General features: G+C 51.9%; 1 long non-coding RNA gene across 1 annotated transcript; it reads right to left on the bottom strand.

Moving 5' to 3' along the window:
- Positions 1-20,510: 20,510 nt before the first annotated feature.
- Positions 20,511-22,621, bottom strand: LOC103654237 (uncharacterized). Its single transcript, XR_565980.4, has 3 exons — positions 22,453-22,621; positions 22,209-22,363; positions 20,511-20,622 (listed from the first exon to the last, which is right to left on the bottom strand). It is a non-coding gene; the product is annotated as an uncharacterized lncRNA (long non-coding RNA).
- Between the last annotated feature and the right edge of the window lie 638 nt (positions 22,622-23,259).

Raw genomic sequence — 23,259 nt, 5'->3', positions numbered from 1 at the left:
AACGCTGAGATGGCCGAGGCGTCGCTTCTTGGTGCCTCGGAGGAGGGGGGCGTGGAAACGCGACCTGTCCCGCCGAGCGGCAGTCTTGTCCTTGCGCGGCGGAGCTCCGAGGGGCGGCGCCAGTTGCTCCGGTTCCGGACCCGTGAGGCTTCGGATCCCTTCTTCGTTCTTGATGATGAGCGGGAGGAGCAGTCTTGGGACGAGCTCCACGAGTGTGCCGAGGCAACGGTGGGGTCGCTCCGGTCATCCTTGGAGGTCTTTTGCAGGGACGTCCCCAAGATCCTCCAGGTAATGATTTCAGGCATACCTCTTTTTTTGTGATCAAGGCGTCCTTTGTGACGCCCCGCTTCCTTCCCTCAGGATCTGACGGACCTGAACGCCGCCAAGTCGTCGTTCATCCGCCGCGAGGTCGATGTCTGGGGCTCGCTGCGATCCTTGGGGACCTCGCTTGCCAGGGCTACCGCGCGCCTCTCCCAGCAGGGCGCCGAGGTGGCGGACCTTCGGTTGCTCTGCGCCGATCTGAGAGCAGAGGCGGCAGCGGCACGCGCAGAGGTGCAGCGACAGCAGTCGGAGTTTGACCAGGTCGCTGATGAGCGGGATCAATCTCGGGGCCGGGCCACCGAGGCCGAAAGCCGGGCCAGAGCCCTTGCAGCAGACCTAGCTGTAGCCCAAGCCACAGCCTCGGAGCAGCGTGCCCAAGCCGGAGGTATGTCCTGGCTATTTTCGGTTTTCGTTTCAGCTCATTTCCTCCACTTGTGTTTGAGGCCTTGCGCTCCAGCTGTTCGCAGAGCTCGAGTCTGCCCTTGATGAGTCCACCATGGCGCTTGCCCAGGCGGCCAAGCAGAGGGAGGCCGACCATGCGGCCATGTCCGAGGCCATCTCGGACTTTTGCGGGGTCTTTGGCTTCGGCGACGTCCCCTCAGGAAGCTCCCCTCAAAGTTGCCTGCAGGCCTTGGGTGACCACGTGCGCGGCAGACTCCGCGAGGCGCTACACCACGGCGTCAGGCGGGCCTTCGCCGTGCTTGCTTCCCACTACGTCGTGGATCTGGAGTGGGTCAGCGAGGGGTATTGCCTCCCTGACGAAGATGAAGCCGCCCTGGCTGAAGTCCAGAGGCTCGACGCGGCTGTCGTGGGCCCGAGCGCAGTGCTGGCAACCACCTTCGAGGCAGAGATCCTCCCGCCTGCGCCGTCGTCCGAAACTGGGGTGGACTTTGCCGAAGGCGGGGACGAAGCCGAGGGCGCGGCTCCTTCCTCGGGCGACGCCTAACTCTGCCGGAGCGGCTTCCTTTGAATGCACGTGTGTCTTTTGCGGCCGTTGAGGCCCGAACACTTTATTATCGTAGTATAAAGTCGTGCTCCTTTTCCTTTCATTTTGCGTGTCCGGCCCCGTTCATCAGTAGCAGGGTGGCTTGCCCAAGTAGGAGTCATTTTTCGTGGTAGGTGATGAGTGAGGTATCTGTAACCCAGTGGCGTAGGAGTCCCTCGGCTCAGTCAGCCTTGCCACTTACATGCACCCGCGTTCGCTTCTTGGGGTCCTGCTACCGACATAGCCGGGGAACGCGGAAGCCTTTTTGATTGAAAATTTTGACGCAGAGGGGGTTCCCCCCTTTTAGCCCCTGAGGGAGGGTCGGACTTTGTCGAGGCAAGGCTGACCCTTCCTTGATGACTAAATTTTGCGTGGGAACGGGGTATACGAACAACTTGAAAGCATCTTAAGGGTAGAAGCGACGTAGCTGTTGGATGTTCCAAGCGTTGCTGTAGACCTCGTCTTGACTGTTGGCCAGCTTGTACGTTCCGGGCTTCAGAACTTTGGCGATGACGAACGGCCCTTCCCAGGGAGGCGTGAGCTTGTGCCGCCCTCGGGCGTCTTGTCACAGCCGAAGCACCAGGTCACCCACTTGGAGGTCTCAGGACCGAACCCCTCGGGCGTGGTAGCGTCGCAGGGACTGCTGGTACCGTGTCGAGTGTAGTAAGGCCATGTCCCGAGCCTCTTCCAGCTGGTCCAGTGAGTCTTCTCGATTAGCTTGATTGCTTCGGTCGGCATAGGCCCTCGTCCTGGGGGATCCGTATTCTAAGTCTGTGGGCAAGATGGCCTCGGCCCCATAGACTAGAAAGAACGGTGAGAAGCCCGTGGCCCGGCTCGGCGTTGTCCTCAGACTCCAGACCACCGAGGGGAGTTCCTTCATCCACCGCTTGCCGAATTTGTTGAGGTCGTTGTAGATCCGAGGCTTGAGTCCTTGTAGAATCATGTCGTTGGCACGCTCTACTTGCCCATTCATCATGGGGTGAGCCACGGCGGCCTAGTCTACCCGGATGTGGTGATCCTCGCAGAAGTCCAGGAACTTTCTGCCGGTGAACTGGGTGCCGTTGTCGCTGATGATGGAGTTCGGGACCCCAAAGCGATGGATGATGTTGGTGAAGAACGCCACCGCCTGTTCGGACCTGATGCTGTTTAGGGGTCGAACCTCGATCCACTTGGAGAATTTGTCGATGGCGACCAACAGGTGCGTGTAGCCCCCGGGTGCCTTCTGCAAGGGTCCGACTAGGTCCAGACCCCACACAGCAAACGGCCAGGTGATGGGTATGGTCTGTAGGGCCTGAGCGGGCAGGTGGGTCTACCTTGCGTAGAACTGACACCCTTCGCAGGTGCGGACAATTCTAGTGGCATCGGCCACCACCGTCGGCCAGTAGAAACCTTGTCGGAAGGCGTTTCCAACTAGGTTTCGAGGTGCTGCGTGATGGCCGCAAGCCCCCGAGTGTATCTCTTGTAGGAGCTCCTGGCCTTCGGCGATGGAAATGCATCGCTGGAGGATGCCCGAGGGGCTGCGGTGGTAGAGCTCCTTCCCATCTCCCAGCAAGAAGAACGACTTGGTGCGCCGCGCCAACCGCCGAGCTTCGGCTTGGTCGAGGGGTAGCTCCCCTCGGTGGAGATATTGCAGGTACGGGGTCTGCCAGTTTCGATTAGGCGTGACCCCGCTTCGCTCCTCCTCGATGCGCAGTGCCTCACCCTCGGGGGCCGAGGGTATCTTGGGCCGAGCCGAGGGTGCCTCGGGTTGAGCCGAGGGTGCCTCAGGCCGAGCCGAGGGTACCTCAGACTGAGCCGAGGGTGCCTCAGGCTGGGCCGAGGCGTTCTCGGGCTCGGGCGTGTCGTCGGTCTTGACGGAGGGTTAATGCAGGTCTCAGGAGAAAACGTCCGGGGGAACCGTTGTTCGCCCCGAGGCTATTTTAGCCAGCTCGTCCATAGTCTCGTTGTAGCGTCGGGCGATGTGGTTGAGCTCGAGCCCATAGAACTTGTCTTCCAGGCGCCGAACCTCATCGCAGTAGGCTTCCATCTTCGGGTCGCGGCAGTGGGAGTTGTTCATGACTTGGTCGATGATGAGCTGCGAGTCACCGCGAGCGTCGAGGCGTCGGACCCCTAGCTCGATGGCGATGCGCAAACCGTTTACCAGAGCCTCGTACTCAGCCACATTGTTGGACGCCGGGAAGTGGAGGCGTAGCACGTAGAGTAGGTGCTTCCCGAGGGGCGAGATGAAGAGCAGGCCTGCGCCTGCTCCTGTCTTCATCAGCGACCCGTCGAAGAACATGGTCCAGAGTTCCGGTTGGATCGGAGCTGTGGGGAGCTGGGTGTCGACCCATTCAGCCACGAAGTCCACCAAGACCTGGGACTTGATGGCCTTCCGAGGGGCAAACGAGATCGTTTCGCCCATGATTTCCACCACCCACTTTGCAATTCTACCCGAGGCCTCTCGGCACTGGATGGTCTCCCCCAGGGGGAAGGATGACACCACAGTTACCGGATGAGACTCGAAGTAGTGTCGCAACTTCCGCCGCGTCAGGATCACCATGTATAGCAGCTTCTAAATTTGTGGGTAGCTGATCTTGGTCTTCGACAGTACCTCGCTGATGAAGTAGACTGGCCTTTGGACGGGCAATGCATGCCCCTCTTCTCGTCTCTCAACTACGATCGCGGCGCTGACCACCTGAGTGGTCGCGGTGACGTAGATTAAGAGGGCTTCTCCGGCAGCGGGGGGCACCAAGATGGGCGCGTTCGTGAGGAGCGCCTTCAGGTTCCCGAGGGCTTCCTCGGCCTCAGGGGTCCAAGTGAAGCACTCAGCCTTCCTTAAGAGGCGGTATAGAGGCAGGCCTATTTCACCGAGGCGCGAGATGAAACGGCTCAGGGCCGCAAGACATCCCGTGACTCTCTGTACGCCTTTCAAGTCCTTGATGGGCCCCATGCTGGTGATGGTTGCGATCTTCTTCGGGTTGGCCTCGATGCCCCGCTCGGAGACGATGAACCCCAAGAGCATGCCTCGGGGAACCCCGAAGACACACTTCTCGGGATTGAGCTTCACGCCTTTCGCCTTGAGACATCGGAATGTCACTTCAAGGTCAGAAAAGAGGTCAGAGGCTTTCCTTGTCTTGACTACGATGTCATCGACGTAGGCCTCGACCGTTCGGCCAATGTGTTCGCCGAACACATGGTTCATGCACCGTTGGTACGTCGCACCCACATTCCTCAAACCAAACGACATGGTGACATAGCAGTACATGCCGAAGGGTGTGATGAAAGAAGTCACGAGCTGGTCGGACTCTTTCATCCTAATTTGGTGATACCCTGAGTAGGCATCAAGGAAAGACAGGGTTTCGCACCTAGCAGTGGAATCCACGATTTGGTCGATGCGAGGCAGAGGGTAGGGAACTTTCGGACATGCTTTGTTTAGACCAGTGTAGTCTACACACATCCGCCATTTCCCTCCTTTCTTTCTCACAAGCACAGGGTTGGCAAGCCATTCGGGATGGAATACCTCTTGGATGAACCCTGCTGCCATTAGCTTGTGGATCTCCTCGCCTATGGCTCTGCGCTTTTCTTCGTCGAATCGGCGCAGAGGCTGCTTCACGGGTCGGGCTCCAGCTCGGATATCCAGCGAGTGCTCGGCGACATCCCTCGGTATGTCGGGCATGTTCCGAGGGACTCCACGCGAAAACGTCGGTGTTTGCACGGAGGAAGTCGACGAGCACTGCTTCCTATTTGGGATCGAGCTCGGAGCCGATCCGGATCTGCTTGGAGGCGTCGCTGCTGGGGTCGAGGGGGACGGATTTAACTGTCTCCGTTGGCTCGAAGTTGCCGGCGTGGCGCTTCACGTCTGGCACCTCCTTAGAGAGGCTCTCCAGGTCGGCGATGAGGGCCTCGGATTCGGCGAGGGCCTCGGCGTACTCCACGCACTCCACGTCGCATTCGTACGCGTGTCGGTGCGTGGGGCCGATGGTGATGACCCCGTTGGGGCCCGTCACCTTGAGCTTGAGGTAGGTGTAGTTGGGGACGACCATGAACTTGGCGTAGCATGGTCTCCCCAGCACTGCGTGGTAGGTTCCTCGGAACCCGACCACCTCGAACGTGAGGGTATCCCTTCGGAAGTTGGAGGGCGTCCCAAAGCAAACGGGTAGATCGAGTTGTCCGAGGGGCTGGACGCATTTCCCGGGGATTATCTCGTGGAAACGCGCAGCGCCTGCCCGAACCGAGGACAGATCGACCCGCAGGAGCCCGAGGGTCTCGGCGTAGATGATGTTGAGGCTGCTGCCTCCATCCATGAGGACCTTGGTGAGCCTGAAGTCGCCGATGACGGGGTCGACAACGAGCGGGTATTTCCCCGGGCTCGGCACGCGGTCGGGGTGGTCGGCTTGGTCGAAGGTGATGGGCTTGTCGGACCAGTCTAGGTAGACTGGCGCCGCCACCTTTACCGAACAGACCTCCCGACGCTCTTGCTTGCGGTGCCGAGCCAAAGCGTTCACCACCTGCCCACCGTAGATCATGAAGCAGTCGCGGACCTCGGGGAACTCTCCTGCCCGGTGATCTTCCTTCTTGTCGTCGTTGCAAGCCCTGCCACCCTCCGCGAGTGGCCTGGCCTTACGAAAGTGGCGCCGAAGCATGGCGCACTCCTCAAGGGTGTGCTTGACGGGCCCCTGATGATAGGGGCACGGCTCCTTGAGCATCTTGTCGACGAGGTTTGCACCTCCGGGAGGTTTTCGAGGGTTCTTGTACTCGGCGGCGGTGACAAGGTCCGCGTCGGCGGCGTCGTGCTTCGCTTGCGACTTCTTCTTGCCTTTCTTCTTGGCGCCGTGCTGAGTTGACGCCTCGGGGACATCTTCCGGTGGGCGGCCCTGGGGCTGCTTGTCCTTCCGGAAGATAGCCTCAACCGCCTCCTGGCCAGAGGCGAACTTGGTGGCGATGTCCATCAGCTCGCTCGCCCTGGTGGGGGTCTTGCGACCTAGCTTGCTCACCAGGTCGCGGCAGGTGGTGCCGGCGAGGAACGCGCCGATGACATCTGAATCGGTGATGTTGGGCAGCTCGGTGCGCTGCTTCGAGAATCGTCGGATATAGTCCCGGAGAGACTCTCCCGGCTGCTAGCGGCAGCTTCGGAGATCCTAGGAGTTTCCAGGGCGCACGTACGTGCCCTGGAAATTGCCGGTGAAGGCTTGGACCAGGTCGTCCTAGTTGGAGATCTGCCCCGGAGGCAGGTGCTCCAGCCAGGCGCGAGCGGTGTCGGAAAGGAACAGGGGGAGGTTGCGGATGATGAGGTTGTCATCGTCCGTTCCACCCAGTTGGCAGGCCTGCCGGTAGTCCGCGAGCCACAGTTCCGATCTCGTCTCCCCCGAGTACTTTGTGATAGTAGTCGGGGTTCGGAACCGGGTCGGGAACGACGCCTGTCGTATGGCGCGGCTGAAAACCTGCGGACCGGGTGGTTCGGGCGAGGGACTCCGATCCTCCCCGCTGTCGTAGCGTCCCCAACGCCTGGGGTGGTAGCCTCGGCGCACCCTCTCGTCGAGGTGGGCCCGACGGTTGCGGTGATGGTGCTCGTTGCCGAGGCGACCCGGGGCCGCAGGCGCTGTGTTGCGTGTGCACCCAGTGTGGACCGAGGCTTCCCGCATGAAACGGGAAGTCGCGGCGCGATGTTCCGAGGGGTGCCCCTGCCTTCGGGAGGCGGAGCTTTCGGCCCGTCGGACCGCAGCGTCCTCCAGGAGATTCTTGAGCTCTCCCTGAATTTGCCGCCCCTCGGTGGTTGATGGCTCCGGCATCGCACAGAGAAGCATTGCCGCTGCAGCCAGGTTGTGGCCGACTCCACTAGAAGTCGGTGGTGGCCTTACCTTGACATCGTCAACGATGCGGTGCTAGATACCCTGGGGTAGATGACGCACTTCTCCGGCCAGAGGTTGGCCCGCCCATTCCCGCCCGATGTCCCGGCGGATTGGCTCAAGTGTTCCTGCCCCCTCGTCGAGCCTGGCCTGCATCTCGCGGATTTGCTCGAGCTGTGGGTCATGACCCCCCACCGGGACGCGGACCACAACTAGCTCCCGTAGGATGTCAACGCGAGGCATAGGCCTAGGGAGATCACCGTTCTCTGGCATACCAAGATGGTTGCCTTCGTTGGGACCCCCTAGATCGACGTGGAAACATTCACGACTTGGGCTGCAGTCCTTGTCGTCGAGGCTGCGGCTACCGTCAGAACAGTCGGAAAGGCAGTAGTCGCACGCGGTCATAAAGTCCCGCATGGCACTGGGGTTACCAAGTCCGGAGAAATCCCAACAGAGGTCGGGCTCGTCATCTTCCTCGGACCCCGAGGGCCCGTAGGTCGAGACGTCCGTCAGCTGGTCCCAGGGTGACCACATACGATACCCCAGAGGGTTTGGACTCGCCTCTATGAGAGCGCCACCAAAGAGAAGTCGCTTGGTGGGTCGAGGCTGAATCCAAAAGGCATGAGATGGGAATCAGTTGGTACCTCTTGGTCGATGGGCGGTGATGAAGTCACGTCAGGGGCTGACTGCACCGTCGTCTCAGGTACGAGGGTGACGCCCAGCAAGTCCTTCGCGAGCGTGCTGGCGTCGTCCGTTTGCTTGGGATTGGCGTGTTGCGGGGAGACGACGCTCGTCTTCGTCTCAGACGCGAGGTCGATGCCCGATGTGCCCCCCGATGGGGCGCCGGCGCCGTCGACTCGCTCGACAGCCGACGAGGTGCTACCTCCTGCTTGGCCTCGGTTGCCCCGCCTCCTCCTCCGTCGGCAGGGGAGGGGAAGGGGAAGGGGTGAGCTCGAATGTTGTTCTTCCACCACGTGGGGAAGACGTCGTTGATTCCACCGCCGGCGGGCGGGTTGTCGGCCGCCATTGTCGCTGTCGCGCGGCGGGGGAAGGAGTATCATGTCGTAGCTGCCGTCGAGGGACATGAACTCAAGACTCCCAAAACGGAGCACCGTCCCAGGCTGGAAAGGTTGCGGAAGACTGCCCATCTGGAGCTTGACGGAAAGCTGTTCGTCAACACGCAGCAGGCCCCTACCTAGCACGCCAAATGTCGGCGTTTCGAACCCGGGGGGTCCCTGGACCGACGAGTAAATTATCGCCGCGTGCCCCAGCCCAGATGGGTCGGCGCGAGACAGAGCACGAAGGGGGGAAGAAGCCGGAGGGAGACGGGCATGAGAGGTGAAATCCCGCGGCCTTCGTGTTTGTCTCGCGCCCAGGTCGGGTGCGCTTGCAGAAGGGGGTTACAAGAGTCCACGCGGGAGGGAGCGAGCGGCCTCACGCGAGCGCCGTCCCGTCCTTCCCCGCGCGGCCAACCCCCGTAAGAGGGCCCTGGATCTTCCTTTTATAGGCGTAAGGAAAGGATCCAGGTGTACAATGGGGGTGTAGCAGTGTGCTAACGTGTCTAGCGGAGGAGAGCTAGCGCCCTAAGTACATGCCATCGTGGCAGCCGGAGAGGTTTTGGCACCCGGTTCGTGTGATGTCGTGGCCGTCGGAGGAGCGCCGGAGCCTAGCGGAAGGACAGCTGTCGGGGCTGTCGAGTCCTTGCTGACGTCCTTTGCTTCCGTAAGGGGGTTGAGAGTCGCCGTCGTCATAGAGCGTGTGGGGCGCCATCATTACTCGTGTAGTGGAGCGAGCCAGATGGGACGCCGGTCTTGTTCCCCATAGCCTGAGTCAGCTTGGGGCAGGGTAATGATGGTGCCTCCTGTTGACGTGGCCGGTCCGCGCCCTGGGTTGGGCGAGGTGGAGGCTCCTCCGAGGTCGAGGTCGAGTCTGTCTTCCAAGGCCGAGGTCGAGTCCGAGCCCCGGGTCGGGCGAGGCGGAGACCGTCGGCTGAGGCCAGGGCTGAGTCCGAGCCCTGGGGTCGGGTGAAGCGGAGTTCGTCGTCTTCTGGGGCTGAGCCCGAGTCCGAGCCCTGGGGTCGGGCGAAGCGGAGTTCATCGTCTTCCGGGGCTGAGCCCGAGTCCGAGCCCTGGGGTTGGGCGAAGCGGAGTTCTTCGTCTTCCGGGGCTGAGCCCGAGTCCGAGCCCTGGGGTCGGGCGAAGCAGAGTTCGTCGTCTTCCGGGGCTGAGCCTGAGTCCAAGCCCTGGGGTCGGGCGAAGCAGAGTTTGTCGTCTTCCGGGGCTGAGCCCGAGTCCGAGCCCTGGGGTCGGGTGAAGCGGAGTTTCCCATGGCGCCTAGGGCCAGACTTGGCTGCTGTCAGCCTCACTCCGTCGAGTGGCATAGCAGTCAGAGCGGCGCAGGCGGCGCTGTCCTCTTGTCAGACCGGTCAGTGGAGCGGCGAAGTGACTGCGGTCACTTCGGCTCTGTCGACTGGAGGGCGTGCGTCAGGATAAAGGTGTCAGGCCACCTTTGCATTAAATGCCCCTACGATTTGGTCGGTTGGCGTGGCGATTTGGCCAAGGTTGCTTCTTGGTGAAGACTGGGCCTCGGGCGAGCCAAAGGTGTGTCCGTTGCTGGAGGGGGGCCTCGGGCGAGATGTAGATCCTCCGGGGTCGGCTGCCCTTGCCCGAGGCTGGGCTCGGGCGAGGCGTGATCGCGTCCCTCGAATGGACCGATCCCTGACTTAGTCGCACCCATCAGGTCTTTGTAGCTTTGTGCTGATGGGGGTTACTAGCTGAGATTTAGGAGTCTTGAGGGTACCCCTAATTAGGGTCCCCGACAGTATTGTTTGCAGAGCCTGAGCGGGCAGGTGTGTCTGTCTTGCGTAGAATTGACACCCTTGGCAGGTGCGTACAATCCTAGTGGCGTCGGCCACCGCGGTTGGCCAGTAGAAACCTTGTCGGAAGGCGTTTCCAACAAGGGCTCGAGGCGCTGCGTGATGACCGCAAGCCCCCTAGTGTATTTCTTGCAATAGCTTTTGACCTTCGGCGATGGATATGCATCGCTGGAGGATGCCTGAGGGGCTGCGGTGGTAGAGCTCCTTCTCGTCACCCAGCAAGACGAACGACTTGGCGTGCCGAGCCAGCCGCCGAGCCTCGGCTCTGTCGAGGGGTAGCTCTCCTTGGTGGAGATAATGCAGGTACAGGGTCTGCCAGTTTCGATTAGGCGTGACCCCATTCCGCTCTTCCTCGACGCGCAAAGCCTCACCCTCGGGGGCCGAGGGTGCCTCGGGCTGGGCCGAGGCCTCCCTGGGCTCGGGCGTGTCGTCGGTCTTGACGGAGGGTTGGTGTAGGTCTCGGGAGAAGACGTCCGAGGGAACCATTGTCCGCCCCGAGGCTATTTTAGCCAGCTCGTCCGCAGTCTCGTTGTACCGTCGAGCGATGTGGTTGAGCTCGAGCCCGTAGAACTTGTCTTCCAGGCGCCGAACCTCGTCGTAGTAGGCCTCCATCTTCGGGTCGCGGCAGTGGGAGTTCTTCATGACTTGGTCGATGACAAGCTGCGAGTCGCCACGAGCGTCGAGGCGCCGAACCCCTAGCTCGATGGCGATGCGCAACCCGTTAACCAGAGCTTCGTACTCGGCCACGTTGTTTGACGCCGGGAAAAGGAGGAGTAGCACGTAGCGGAGGTGCTTTCCGAGGGGTGAGATGAAGAGCAGGCCCGCGCCCGCTCCTGTTTTCATCAGCGACCCGTCGAAAAACATGGTCCAGAGTTCCGGTTGGATCGGAGCTGCTGGAAGCTGAGTGTCGACCCATTCAACCACAAAGTCCGCCAAGACTTGGGACTTGATGGCCTTCCGAGGAGCGAACGAGATTGTCTCGCCCATGATCTCCACCACCCATTTTGCAATCCTACCCGAGGCCTCTCGGCACTAGATGATCTCCCCCAGGGGGAAGGATGACACCACAGTCACCGGATGAGACTCGAAGTAGTGTCGCAACTTTCGCTGTGTCAGAATTACTGTGTACAGTAGCTTCTGAATTTGTGGGTAGCGGATTTTGGTCTCGGACAGTACCTCACTGATGAAGTAGACCGGTCTCTGGACGAGCAATGTATGCCCTTCTTCTCATCTCTCGACTACGATCGCGACGCTGACCACCTGAGTGGTTGCGGCTACGTAGATCAAGAGGGCTTCTCCGGCAGCGGGGGGCACCAGGATGGGCGTGCTTGTAAGGAGCGCCTTTCAGTTCCTGAGGGCTTCCTCGGCCTCGAGGGTCCAAGTGAAGCGCTCGATCTTCCTTAAGAGACGGTACAGGGGTAGGCCTCTTTCGCCGAGGCGCGAGATGAAGCGGCTTAGAGCCGCAAGGCATCCCATGACCCTCTGTACTCCTTTCAAGTCCTCGATAGGCCCCATGTTGGTGATGGCCACGATTTTCTCCGGGTTGGCCTCAATGCCCCGCTTGGAGACGATGAACCCCAGGAGCATGCCTCGGGGGACTCCGAAGACACACTTCTCGGGATTGAGTTTCACGCCTTTCGCCTTGAGACACTTAAATGTCGTTTCAAGGTCAGTGAGGAGGTCGGAGGATTTCCTCGTCTTGACTACGATGTCATCGATGTAAGCCTCGACCGTTCGGCCGATGTGCTCTCCGAACACGTGGTTCATGCACCTTTGGTATGTCGCGCCTGCATTCCTTAAACCGAATGGCATAGTAATATAGCAGTACATGCCAAAAGGTGTGATGAAAGAAGTCGCGAGCTGATCGGACTCTTTCATCATGATTTGGTGATACCCTGAGTAGTCATCGAGGAATGATAGGGTTTCGCACCTAGCAGTGGAATCCACGATTTGATTGATGCGAGGCAGAGGGTTGGGAACCTTCGGACATGCTTTGTTTAGACCAGTATAGTCTACACACATCCTCCACTTCCCACCTTTCTTTTTCACAAGCACAGGGTTGGCTAGCCATTCGGGATGGAATACCTCTTTGATGAACCCTGCAGCCATCAGCTTGTGGATCTTCTCGCCTATGGCTCTGCGCTTTTCTTCATCGAATCGGCGCAGAGGCTGCTTCACGGGTCGGGCTCCAGCTCGGATATCCAGCGAGTGCTCGGTGACATCCCTCGGTATGCCAGGCATGTTCTAGGGACTCTGTCACACCCGGTTTTGAAGGTAAACCGAATGCGAACCATGTACGTGTCAGGATCAGTAATTCACGTTCACAGCGATTACATAAATGACTCATCATAGCACAATGCTTCGAATCACAATAAAGAGTAAGTAATAATATTACAGACTATAGCTATTTACATAATATAAATCAAAGTGCACAGAATCGAAACGTAGCCAACATAAACAACCCACCACAGGCAGCTGACTGGGGGAGGTCGCTAGCCTAATCCTCGAACTCATAGACGTCCTGGAACTCCTGGAGATCTGCCTCGACACCTTCTTCTTTACCTGAGCATAGATTGCACCAAAGGCAACCTGGTGTTTTGTGAAAGCAAGGGTGAGTACACATCAACGTACTCAGCAAAATGTCCCGTTTGGCTGTAGTGGACTAGCTTTATGTGGAGTTAAGTCAAGCAGTTGCTTTTAGTTGGTCAGGTTATTATTATTAATTGAGAGCCAGGTTTTAACATTAACCCAAGTTATTAACCCAAAGTACCCTTTCCAAACGGAAAGAATACCACTTACCATTACCATCGTCATAACCATCATCCTTGTCACCACCTGTAAACCAACCATCTCTGATCAAGTATCTCTAATCAAAGAGGATCCCAAGGCTGCTCTTAACCGCAAGCACGGCTGATATATCAGTTTCAGTACCCTCTGCAGAGGTCGCACACTTTACCCATGAGTCATGATTCCCTTTCTGCCCGGGGAGAGCTAATCCCCATTGATCACTCCCTAGGTGGTCTGGCAGGGTATGACTACGTAGCTGTTACAAAGATTCCCTAGAGGTTATAGCCGCCCGTTAGGTTTCTCCAGTTTGATAAACACAGTACCTCTCCCCGCAGGAGGGTGACTAACAAAAGCAAAACGAAAGAACCTCGGCACTCAGCCTCGGCAGAGCAAGCACTGTGCCTGGACCCCATTGACGGCACGACGGCGAAGTAACTACACCTCTAGTTCTTCTAATTAATTAGCTAAGGGCATCCCATTTCACCCTCATGGTTGCACTGTTATCCAGGGTGGTCTCTCAACGAACAGGTCCTTACGGAGAGGTACTCGGGAAACATCCCGAGTCCCCTTAAATGCCACAAGTATATCATCATATCCAGAATAAGACCATAGTATCATCATTGTATCTCATCATGTTCATTGATTAAAGTAAAGCGCTAGCATGAAGCTAACCATAGTAACCCGAAAGGTAAACAAGGATAAGGTAAATAGAAAGCTAGTCAATCCTTAGGTTTCAATTAAGTAGTGCGGGACAGTGAATTATAAATAGATAGGACATAATGGGTCAGAGGACACTTGCCTTCACTAAACAGATGCTCAGGGTCTTCAACCTTGTGGAACTCGAAGAACTGGATCACTTGGTCGCCAACGCTTGATCTTTGATCCCTCGAAGCTCGGAAACGGATCGCAATCTATTCGCGACGCACAACGAATAAAACAGGCACAAACAAACATATATATATGCATAAGAACATTACACCATTCAAATGAGAACATAATAAAATATGCAAAACAAAATAGGGTGTGTTACTACGGTCACGCGAGGAAAAAGAAACGCGACGGTCGAGAAGTTATCGCGTCTACACTCACCGAGTATTAATCATAACATTTAGTTTGATCTAATTATATTAATCAATAATTATTTAAAATGAACTAGAGCTATCGCACAGTTTTAATTAGCTAAGCACACTAACAATTCTTAGTTAAATAAGTAATTTAAATAACATCAGCGACTCTAAGCGGGACGAATTAGCGGAGCGAGACGAAATACGTAACGTGTGGAACAGAACGATCACACGCGACCTAGCGCGCGCACCACGCATGACAAGCGCAGACAACGTGATGACGGCGAACCCAACATGACAGCGTGCAAACGACGCGCGGGCACGCACGACATAGCACGCTGACGACACACGAAACAGCGCGAACGAGCATGCCATGTGCACAACAGCACGCGCGACAGGCGAGGAAAACTAAATAGGTGACGGGTTTATACTAAACAAATATTAAATTATTAAAAAGTAGTTAAGTTAATATTGGTCATGCTAATATTTATTATAAAAGCACAGTTGAACACTATATATTTAATCTAATTAAAATATTAATCTAATAAATATTAGTCGGGCAAACCTTAAATTAATTATCTAAAATATGTGATCTGACGAATTAACATTATTAACATGAGTGTTTATAAGCGAAAACAATTTATTATCACGTGCAGATGTCGTGCGACACATGTGATCGATACGCGAGGTACGCACTAACTACGCGCGGCAAGGCAAGCGACACGTGCAAATGGCACACGCGACGCACGCACACGACGTGTGACAACGCGTGCGAACAGCACGCGCGACACACGCGAAATAACGTGCACGACAGCGCACGACACGGCTACGCGCGCGAACAGCACGATGACGTGCAAACAATGTCGGGCGCGAACAACAACAAACAAATAATTAACGAGAAGTATTTAAGCTGGTATTAATCATGTTAATTAATATTTATATTTATAAAAGCACGAGTTAAAACTATAGAGTCATTCTAATTGAATTGTTATTTTAATTTGACCAACAACTAAACAATAATTGACTAATTAGCGCGAGCGACAAAAACGGAAATAATTAAATAACGTGCGGACATCACGCGAGACACCCGCGATCGACAATAGACGATTCACGCGGCAACACATTTATACTAACCAGTATTAATTCAAAAACGTTGGATCAAGCGTAATCATAATAAAGGTATTTATAAAGCGTAAATTAAAATTATAGATTTGTTTATCGCTATTTAATAAATAGTGTATCCAGGGTGACATGGCATAATTTTATTGGCTGGAGGATGTCCACACCTATGGCCACAAGATCTTAGCAGCAGAAAATCCATAGATGATGAGGGGCATTTTCTCTATTGGATGGATGCATGCAGGGATTAGTGGTGCACGAGGAGGCTTGTCTCATCCAAGATTTGGAGAACGATTAGGAGTGGAGTTCCTTACTGCTAGCCACGTGAAGAAGCTGGAGGGTGCAGGACTAATCACATGACGAGAGATTACATGAAAGGATTTTGGAGGGCTTCGAGCAGGCCTGGTACGCCGCACATGGGATATGGCCGCTCGGGTATGTTGGACGAGAGGGAGATGGCCGCCTGCAGGTAGGACCGTGGGATTAGGCGCTGGGGATTTAGCCTCTAGGTGCCGACCACCATGGGAGGAGAGAGGATGGGAGACTTTGTACCTTGGCGATCGCGTGGACATCAAGAACGGACGCCGGAGGACTTCCAGAGACGATTGTCGCGAGGCTTCGCTGGGTCGGCATCGCAGAGGACGCGCGTGGGTGCCTGGGGCTGCTCGGCCAGTACATAGAGCCAGAAGGAAAGCGAGGACGACGCTCAGCAACTGCACGCCTGCTCGTGTGATCTGGATCTGGGGAAATGAATATCTGTGCAGGGAAGAGGGTTTTAGCATTGTTAGACAAGGCGGTTGAGTGATCGATGGGGGTAGACACGAGCAACACGACGTTTGCGAGGAGAGACAGTTTGGCGATCTCGCGAAAATGACTCAAGATCTGGATCAGGCTCAACGAGGAAGAATATATATATATAATTGAGTTTGCAAAATTTTATAATTTTTTGCAAATACTAAATTGTAGGTATTTAATTAATATTAGAAAAACTGAAAATCATATTTAATACTCGAAGAAACATTCTAAAGATTCCAAAAACTCTTACGAACATCCTCGAGATATTTTAATCTGTTACGATAACATTTTGCACTCACAAACACTATGCATCAGCATGAATGCAAGAATCAAAGTTCCACTAAGATTTTTATTTTACTAGGCTTACGCCTAAACATAAAAACAAAATAACTCTTCACTATTTAGGAAAAAGAAAAGAAAAGCAAGGAAAAGAGAGGGTAACATCTGAATTTGGTGAATATTAGAAATAAAATTTTATACCCCGAAATTCAGGGTGTTACAAATCTAACCCTGTTAACAGGAATCTCGCCCTCGAGATTCAAGAAGAAGCTAGCAAGAAAACAAGGTTGGTTCATAGGTTATTCACGGCTTCCTTGAGTTGACTTTGAATCTGCAAGCTTAACTCGTGGACTAGTTGTGTTGACCTTCAGATGTTCACGACCCACTGATGCAATTCTTGAGGATCTTCTGGACCTGTGGGTTAGGACCCACACACGCTTCTGCTGCGCCACTTTAATCTTGTTGGTTGATGTTGGTTGATGTTGGTCGCATCGTCTTTATTGGTGTTAGCGGCTAACCCCCTTAACATGAGCGTTGATATGCACTTGGTGAAGATGCTGCCGACTCTGATCTTGACTGATTTGGAGGAGTTGGAGGTTGCCAAATGGACAGGTGCAAGAGGAAAGAATAACGAGAAAAGGTAAGTATAGACGGATTAAAGAGAGAAAAGGGAGAGCACCCAGCTACCTTACTCTATGGCAATCAACTAGTAAACTGATGTCATTGCGGACCAAGGGCCACAACACATCAACACTCATCACAAAGAAGCAAATTGGTCATAACACAAATACAAACATCACAAGCATACCACAACAAACATATCGTTGCTACACTTGAATGTTAACTAGACGGTGGTCTTTCCTGAAAAGGGAGTAACTAATCTCTAAGGTTGTCGAAGGAGGAGGAGAAGAACAAGACGTGTAGGATAGGGGCACGAGCACCATAAACTATGGAGTTAAAGCAAGCATCGTGAGCGACCAGGAAAAGGATATGACCAAGGGCATATTGGGTAGAACACCACTCTTGAGTTGAGATAGAAAAGGGGAGATTCCAAAAATCAGACCTAAGATAAGCATCAAGTCAAGATCTAGAGATTACAAAGGTAAGGGTGATATCAAGCAAAAGCTACGACTGGCAACGAGGCAGAGGAAAATGGAACGAACAAGAGCGGGGTGGGTAAGACAACACTCTTGAACGGAAATGGGAAAGGCGGCCTTAAAATGCAGGTACAAGATAAGCATCAAGGTAACGATCGAGGGATGACAAGGGTTAAGGTGATAACGAACAAACACACAATAAAGGATGTATTTTAGACAAAAATTGCAAGGCGTCAAAGAAGGGGAAGCAATCAATGGTGAAGTAGGTGAGGCATTATCTTCGAACAGGGATGGAAAAGAGGAGGCTTTAAAGGGTAGGTTCAAAGTAAGCATGAGGGCAAGGGCATAGATATCACGAGGGTTTTAAGGCGATAACAGACAAGGATGTGGGAGGGGAGGTAAATGGGCATAAGAACCAAGAATATAAATACCACAAAGGATGGAGTTAAGACAAGACCTGCAAATGGAAAAGGAGAGGGTACATCCATGGGCCAAATAGGTAAACTACAACTCTCAAATTGAGGTGGAAGAGAGGAGATTTTTTTTAAAGAGCAAGCATAAAGATAAGTATGAAGGTAATATCGATGGATGGCAAGGTAATGGTGATAGCAAAAAAAAACAGCAAATGATGGAATTAGACAAGACTTGTAAGGCGACAAGGAGGGAAAAGAAATCAAGGGAGAGATAGGTAACCTGCAACCCTCAAACTGGGTTGAAAGAAAGGGGAGGCTTTTAAAGGATAAGCTCAAGGTAAGCATTCAAGTAGAAGACATCAATAATGCAAGGGTCAAAGGCGATAACAGACAAAGGTATTAGAGAAAAGATGAAGGCATTGAAGAGCCCGCGGTACAAGTACAACCAAGAATGGGGTCACAACAAGACTTGCACATGGCAAAGATGAGGTTACGGACAAGGACGGAATGAGTAAAACACCACTCTTGAACTAAGATGGGAGATTAGAGATTTTAGATAATAGACATAATGTAATTACAAGGTAGGATAGAGTGATGAGAAGGGTAAAGGAGATGACAAACAAAACACAACAAATGATAGAGTTAAAAAACTTGCAGGTGACAAAGAAGAGGATACGACCAAGGGAAAATAGGTACAGTACAACGCTCAGATTGAGATGGGAGAAAGGAGATTTTAAAGGGCAAGTATAAGATAACCTCAATGTAAGATATGGAGGTGTCAAAGGTGACATCGATAATAACGAAAAGCATAACAAAGGATAGAGTTGAGACAAGACTCACGAAGTGGCAAAGTGGGGAAACAATCAAGGATAAGATAAGTGAGGTTCCGACAGAAAACTTGAAGTAAAAATTCATTACCGAAGAAAGTTACAAGGAATTAACGAGATCACCAGGGTGTGCAAAATAAAATGACCGCTCATGGATCATTAGGAAACAAGGGTGGTCAAGGGCATGTAAACTAAAACGTCTTAAACAGACATTGGGGTATGAATATAAGTATACATTAAAATATAAGAGTATGCAAGACTCCAAGGATACAAGCATACTAAGACTAAGGTAATAGAATTTGTCGATGACTTAACAACAGAATAGGAAGGGATCTCAAAATATAGGAAAGTCATGAAAATATAACTGGAATGTTTAAATAAGCAACAAAGTTTTCAGAGTTAAGTATTTGAATTAATGGACAAGGGTATGGAAGAATCCAAGAGATGCAGCATGTCAATACCAATGGAATAGATATTGTCAAAAGTTATGAATTTAACGATAGAAAAGGAAAAAAATCCCAAAAGACAAGAAAGTTATGGTCAGGGGGCACCTACAAAAGACGTCGCAAGCACAAGAGTGAGGTCAGATCTAATGTATAGACCATACTATAATAAAATACTTTTTTGGCAAGGGGGCATATAGGAGCACAACACAGAATTAGGCGATGTGACTAATATTTTGAAGCAGAACCAAGGATGAGGTAAAGTAATAATAATTAATAAGTCCTTAACACGGCCAATGCTACTCTAGGTCAGCGGTCCTACAGTCAGCAAGGCTTTGATACCACTTATGTCACACCCGGTTTTGAAGGTAAACCGAATGTGAACCATGTACGTGCCAGGATCAGTAATTCACGTACACAGCGATTACATAAATGACTCATCATAGCACAATGCTTCGAATCACAATAAAGAGTAAGTAATAATATTACAGACTAGAGCCATTTACATAATATAAATCAAAGTGCACAGAATCGAAACGTAGCCAACATAAACAACCCACCACAGGCAGCTGACTGGGGGAGGTCGCTAGCCTAATCCTCAAACTCATAGACGTCCTGGAACTCCTGGAGATCTGCATCGACACCTTCTTCTTTACCTGAGCATAGATTGCACCAAAGGCAACCTGGTGTTTTGTGAAAGCAAGGGTGAGTACACATCAACGTACTCAGCAAAATGTCCCGTTTGGCTGTAGTGGACTAGCTTTATGTGGAGTTAAGTCAAGCAGTTGCTTTTAGTTGGTCAGGTTATTATTATTAATTGAGAGCCAGGTTTTAACATTAACCCAAGTTATTAACCCAAAGTACCCTTTCCAAACGGAAAGAATACCACTTACCATTACCATTGTCATAACCATCATCCTTGTCACCACCTGTAAACCAACCATCTCTGATCAAGTATCTCTAATCAAAGAGGATCCCAAGGCTGCTCTTAACCGCAAGCACGACTGATATATCAGTTTCAGTACCCTCTGCAGAGGTCGCACACTTTACCCATGAGTCATGATTCCCTTTCTGCCCGGGGAGAGCTAATCCCCATTGATCACTCCCTAGGTGGTCTGGCAGGGTATCACTACGTAGCTGTTACAAAGATTCCCTAGAGGTTATAGCCGCCCGTTAGGTTTCTCCAGTTTGATAAACACAGTACCTCTCCCCGCAGGAGGGTGACTAACAAAAGCAAAACGAAAGAACCTCGGCACTCAGCCTCGGCAGAGCAAGCACTGTGCCTGGACCCCATTGACGGCATGACGGCGAAGCAACTACACCTCTAGTTCTTCTAATTAATTAGCTAAGGGCATCCCATTTCACCCTCATGGTTGCACTGTTATCCCGGGTGGTCTCTCAACGAACAGGTCCTTATGGAGAGGTACTCGGGAAACAGCCCGAGTCCCCTTAAATGCCACAAGTATATCATCATATCCAGAATAAGACCATAGTATCATCATTGTATCTCATCATGTTCATTGATTAAAGTAAAGCGCTAGCATGAAGCTAACCATAGTAACCCGAAAGGTAAACAAGGATAAGGTAAATAGAAAGCTAGTCAATCCTTAGGTTTCAATTAAGTAGTGCAGGACAGTGAATTATAAATAGATAGGACATAATGGGTCAGAGGACACTTGCCTTCACTAAACAGATGCTCAGGGTCTTCAACCTTGTGGAACTCGAAGAACTGGATCACTTGGTCGCCAACGCTTGATCTTTGATCCCTCGAAGCTCGGAAACGGATCGCAATCTATTCGCGACGCACAACGAATAAAACAGGCACAAACAAACATATATATATGCATAAGAACATTACACCATTCAAATGAGAACATAATAAAATATGCAAAACAAAATAGGGCGTGTTACTACGGTCACGCGAGGAAAAAGAAACGCGACGGTCGAGAAGTTATCGCGTCTACACTCACCGAGTATTAATCATAACATTTAGTTTGATCTAATTATATTAATCAATAATTATTTAAAATGAACTAGAGCTATCGCACAGTTTTAATTAGCTAAGCACACTAACAATTCTTAGTTAAATAAGTAATTTAAATAACATCAGCGACTCTAAGCGGGACGAATTAGCGGAGCGAGACGAAATACGTAACGTGTGGAACAGAACGATCACACGCGACCTAGCGCGCGCACCACGCATGGCAAGCGCAGACAACGTGATGACGGCGAACCCAACATGACAGCGTGCAAACGACGCGCAGGCACGCACGACATAGCACGCTGACGACACACGAAACAGCGCGAACGAGCATGCCATGTGCACAACAGCACGCGCGACAGGCGAGGAAAACTAAATAGGTGACGGGTTTATACTAAACAAATATTAAATTATTAAAAAGTAGTTAAGTTAATATTGGTCATGCTAATATTTATTATAAAAGCACAGTTGAACACTATATATTTAATCTAATTGAAATATTAATCTAATAAATATTAGTCGGGCAAACCTTAAATTAATTATCTAAAATATGTGATCTGACGAATTAACATTATTAACATGAGTGTTTATAAGCGAAAACAATTTATTATCACGCGCAGATGTCGTGCGACACACGTGATCGATACGCGAGGTACGCACTAACTACGCGCGGCAAGGCAAGCGACACGTGCAAATGGCACACGCGACGCACGCACACGACGTATGACAACGCGTGCGAACAGCACGCGCGACACACGCGAAATAACGTGCACGACAGCGCACGACACGGCTACGCGCGCGAACAGCACGATGACGCGCAAACAATGTCGGGCGCGAACAACAACAAACAAATAATTAACGAGAAGTATTTAAGCTGGTATTAATCATGTTAATTAATATTTATATTTATAAAAGCACGAGTTAAAACTATAGAGTCATTCTAATTGAATTGTTATTTTAATTTGACCAACAACTAAACAATAATTGACTAATTAGCGCGAGCGACACAAACGGAAATAATTAAATAACGTGCGGACAGCACGCGAGACACCCGCGATCGACAATAGACGATTCACGCGGCAACACATTTATACTAACCAGTATTAATTCAAAAACGTTGGATCAAGCGTAATCATAATAAAGGTATTTATAAAGCGTAAATTAAAACTATATATTTGTTTATCGCTATTTAATAAATAGTGTATCCAGGGTGACATGGCATAATTTTATTGGCTGGAGGATGTCCACACCTATGGCCACAAGATCTTAGCAGCAGAAAATCCATAGATGATGAGGGGCATTTTCTCTATTGGATGGATGCATGCAGGGATTAGTGGTGCACGAGGAGGCTTGTCTCATCCAAGATTTGGAGAACGATTAGGAGTGGAGTTCCTTACCTGATGTGCTAGCCACGTGAAGAAGCTGGAGGGTGCAGGACTAATCACATGACGAGAGATTACATGAAAGGATTTTGGAGGGCTTCGAGCAGGCCTGGTACGCCGCACATGGGATATGGCCGCTCGGGTATGCTGGACGAGAGGGAGATGGCCGCCTGCAGGTAGGACCGTGGGATTAGGCGCTGGGGATTTAGCCTCTAGATGTCGACCACCATGGGAGGAGAGAGGATGGGAGACTTTGTACCTTGGCGATCGCGTGGACATCAGGAACGGACGCCAGAGGACTTCCAGAGACGATTGTCGCGAGGCTTCGCTGGGTCGGCATCGCAGAGCACGCGCGTGGGTGCCTGGGGCTGCTCGGCCAGTACATAGAGCCAGAAGGAAAGCGAGGACGACGCTCAGCAACTGCACGCCTGCTCGTGTGATCTGGATCTGGGGAAATGAATATCTGTGCAGGGAAGAGGGTTTTAGCATTGTTAGACAAGGTGGTTGAGTGATCGATGGGGGTAGACACGAGCAACACGACGTTTGCGAGGAGAGACAGTTTGGCGATCTCGCGAAAATGACTCAAGATCTGGATCAGGCTCAACGAGGAAGAATATATATATATATATATAATTGAGTTTCCAAAATTTTATAATTTTTTTGCAAATACTAAATTGTAGGTATTTAATTAATATTATAAAAACTGAAAATCATATTTAATACTCGAAGAAACATTCTAAAGATTCCAAAAACTCTTACGAACATCCTCGAGATATTTTAATCTGTTACGATAACATTTTGCACTCACAAACACTATGCATCAGCATGAATGCAAGAATCAAAGTTCCACTAAGATTTTTATTTTACTAGGCTTACACCTAGACATAAAAACAAAATAACTCTTCACTATTTAGGAAAAAGAAAAGAAAAGCAAGGAAAAGAGAGGGTAACATCTGAATTTGGTGAATATTAGAAATGAAATTTTATACCCCCAAATTCAGGGTGTTACAGACTCCACGCAAAAACCTCGGCGTTCGCGCGGAGAAAGTCGACGAGCACTATGTTG

Source organism: Zea mays, chromosome 4 (assembly GCF_902167145.1).
Source record: "Zea mays cultivar B73 chromosome 4, Zm-B73-REFERENCE-NAM-5.0, whole genome shotgun sequence".
Classification (NCBI taxonomy): domain Eukaryota; kingdom Viridiplantae; phylum Streptophyta; class Magnoliopsida; order Poales; family Poaceae; genus Zea; species Zea mays.
This window is presented reverse-complemented; position numbering and strand designations above follow the sequence as displayed.